Consider the following 4,019-nt stretch of genomic DNA (forward strand, 5'->3'; position numbering starts at 1 on the left):
CATGCAATGAGTCCTACCCAGCCTGTGTGACAGTGAGGGACTAGGGGAAGGTGGGGACACTTACCTGCCCCCTTCTCCAGCAGGGCAGGGGCAGAGGCAGCGATCTGTTGGGAAGAGACGGCCTCCACCTCACCCCAACGGGAAAGAAGCTTTTTCAACCGGATTAGCTGACCTGCTTGACAGAGCTTTAAACCAGTGTTTCCCAACTGGTGTGCCATCAGGCACGTCCAGGTATGCCGCGGCATTTTGGGCTGGAGCCACGCCCCCTGCCTGCTGCTGCTGCGGACACAGACAGATGGGGAGCATGGCTCCAGCCCAAAATGCCATCCAGCTGGCTGTGTGCCACCCCTCCCCATCGGCATCCAGTTGGCTACACCACCCCCCACCCCTGCCATCAGTGTCTGGCTGGCTGTGCGCCACCCTCTCCCCCTTGATCCACGTCCAGTGTGCTGTGGTGGTTTTTAATTTAAGTAAGTGTTCTGTGAAAAAGGTTGGGAAACACTGCTTTGAACTAAGATTGCTGGGGGATGGGTCCACAACCATAGGAGCAAGCCCAGGAAGTAACAAACACATAATCAGCTGGTCAGGAAATACAACCGAGCTTACTCCTACCCCAGCCCAAGGATGGGACTCTCCTAAACACACAAATAAGCATAGGGCTTCTGATAGCAGGCTTAGCTGCCTTTACACAAATGCGAGGAGCATGGGGAGCAAACGGGAAGAACTGACCCTTCTGCTAAGCAATAATAAATATGATTTCGTAGGGATAACGGAGACCTGGTGGGACTCAACCTATGACTGGACCACAGGTATAGATGGATGTACCTTGTACAGGAGGAACCGTGTTGGGAGGATGGATGTGAGGGTGTAACTCTATGTCAAGGAGCAGTACACTACCCTGCTAGTTGACTTTGGCACCAAGGAGGGCAACTCAAAACCCTCTGGGTTAGAATACAAGGAGAACATGGTGAAGGGGGTATTACTGTGGGCGTCTGTTACAGACCTAACCAGGAGGAAGAGCTCAACCACAAATTCTCTAGGGTACTATCAGAGGCTGTACGCTCTCAGTGCATGGGTGATTTCAACCACCCTGACATCTCATGGGAAGAGCATTCAGCTAAATTTGAGTGGCCGCGCAGCTTCCTCACCTGCAATGACGAGCTCTATCTGACTCAAGAAGTCCATGGGTCGAGAATGGGTGAGGTGCTGCTAGATCTGGTTCTGGCCAAAAGGGATGATCTAGTGAGTGACCTGAGGAAGCTTGGTGACAATGATCACAAGTTGATCACTGACTCTATCCATTGCAAAGCTGGCAAATCAGTCAGCAATGCTGAAATCCTCAACTTTAGAAAAGCTGACTTTCATAAGCTCAGGAGGTTGGTTGTCAAGGTCCTGAAAGATCACGATTTAACAGGGAAGGGAGCCTAAGATGCCTTAAGGATGCGATCCTAAAAGCACAAGGGAAGTCCATTCTGGCCTATAGGAAAGGTAGTAAAAGGGCTGGGAGACCCCCTTGGCTTAGTAGGGAACTCATGGACCTCCTGAATCTTAAAAGAGAAGCTTATAAGGGTTGGAGGATGGGAAATACCTCTAAGGAGGACTATGCATCACTGGCCAGCACCTCTAGGGAGCAGACCAGAAAAGCCAAAGCTAAAACCAGGCTCAAACTGGCTATGGGAATCAAGGACAATAAAAAGTCCTCCTTCGGATACATGGAAAATTGAAAGAGAAAAAGGGTAACGTCAGACCCCTGCAGGGCAGCTGACATCTGACATCCAGGAAAAAGCTAATCTCCTTAATGATTACTTTGCGTCGGTTTTTCATCAGCCAAAGGGGATCACCCTGCCTGATAGAACACAGGATTATGAGGGTACAGGTGACCACATGCCTACATTTGACAAAGACCTTAATGGGGGAACACCTTCTGTTCTCAGACCCAGAGAGTGACAGTCAATGGAATGAGTCAACATGGCACGTAGTGACCAATGGCATCCCTGAGGGTTCAGTTCTTGGACCAGTAAGTACTCTTTAACATATTCATAAACTACCTGAATTCAGGTGTCAGAAGCAGACTGGCTAAGTTTGCAGATGACACCAAATTATGGGGAAGCGTGGTCACACTAGAGGATAGGCTGGGGATTCAAGCTGACTTGGACAGGCTCACAAAATGGGTGGACCAAAACCTGATGACTTTCAATGTAGAGAACTACAAGGTGCTCCACCTTGGGAGAGAGAACCGACATCATACTGATAGGCTTGGCAGTACTACCCTCGTTAGCACTATGATTGAAAGAGACTTGGGGGTCATGAGTGAATATGAGCCACAAATGCAATGCCGCAGCCGGCAAAGCAAATAAAACCCTGGCTTGCATCTACCAGTGCATCTCAAGCAAGACCCAGGATGTCTTCTTCTTGCTGTATTCGGCCTTGATGAGTCCACAGCTGAAGTACTGCATCCAGTTCTGGGCTCCACACTTTAGGAATGTCATGGAGAAGCTTGAGAGAGTCCAGAGGAGAGCCACGTGCATTACAGGTCAGGAGAGAGGCTGAGAGGCATGGGACTCTTCAGCTTGGAAAAGCATAGGCTCAGGGGGGACCTGATGGCAGCCTATAAGTATATCAGGAGTGTGCATTAGGATCTGGGAGAATGTTTGTTCACCATGGCACCTCAAGGAGAAGACAGGGTCCAACAGTCACAAACTGCTGGAAGACCATTTTAGACTGGACATAAGGAAAAACTCTTTTACTGTCCAAGTCTCCAGAGTCTAGACTAGACTCCCTCCAGAAGTGGTGTAAGCACCTACTCTGGACACATTCAAGAAGCGTTTGCATGATTATCTCGCTGGGGTCATCTGACCCCAGCTGGCTTCCTGCCCTTTGGGCAGGGGGCTGGACCCGATGGTCTTGCAAGATCCCTTCTAGCCCTAATGTCTATGAAATCTATGAACTTCAGTGTTCTCAGTGGTCTTAAGACAGTCAGAAGACTTCAGTGTTCCCAGTATTTTAAAGCACCATAACAGAAGCAACTACGTATTTGTGACTAGACACAGAGCAGTGTTTCTGTCTGTGAGCAATATGTGCCTTATCTTCCCCTTCCTCCTTGTGTATGGCTAAAGCTATATGATGTTATTTGTCAAACAAGAACTTGTTGAAGCATTGGGACAGGTTCCCCCTGCATCAGCAATAAGATGCGGTGGGATCTAATGCGTGATCCGACTGTCACACCTCACTCCATGTACATGGGGCATGGCAGGAGGCATGATTGTGTGAATTGCACATTACACCCCGTCATGCCTTTAAGTTCACATGTAGAGGGGTCCTAAGTTATCTTTCTAACAGATACTAATGCTGCTTTTAGCAAGCTGGAGATGAACGCAAGGTTATGGAGAAATCAAACTATGAAAATCTTTTCTCTAACTCATTGGGACAAATTCAGTTTTGTTAAACTGCCGTAACTAATAAAGGAACAGCAGAAGAATTGTGACAGATGCTGACCAAGAGACCCCTTGTAGCATGACATAAACACTTTTAGCTTCTTTCATTCCTTGGAGTCTCAGAAGAAGGGTGATTGCACCTGAAAGCTTTCTAAAACTTTTTTCCAACTACTCGGTTGGTCTAATAAAAGATATTACATCTACCCAAAGAAATTTGCCTGCTTTATAGCATGAGATGAATCTGCTGACACAGTACATATGCCATTCTAAAACATCCTGCTAAAGATAAGATGCTGTTTGAAACAGGATTATTTTTGTGGTGGACCTGCCATTTTTGTGAAGCTACTGACGGTATGAACATATGCACGCTTGTCTTCATAGTGCTAAAAGGGCATATATAATACTACAATTATAATGCATACCCAAGGCCTTAAGAACACCTATTTATATAAGTCTTATCACCATGGAATTAGAGTACTTTGAAAGAAGATAAAACAAGGAGCTATTGAGAAAGGAAAGCGGGGAGAAATCAAGAATTATGAGGGAAAAGAGAGGGGAATAAGATAAAAGGAAAAAATACAAAAC

This window comes from Alligator sinensis, unplaced genomic scaffold (genome assembly GCF_000455745.1).
Source record: "Alligator sinensis unplaced genomic scaffold, ASM45574v1 scaffold54_1, whole genome shotgun sequence".
Taxonomy (NCBI): domain Eukaryota; kingdom Metazoa; phylum Chordata; order Crocodylia; family Alligatoridae; genus Alligator; species Alligator sinensis.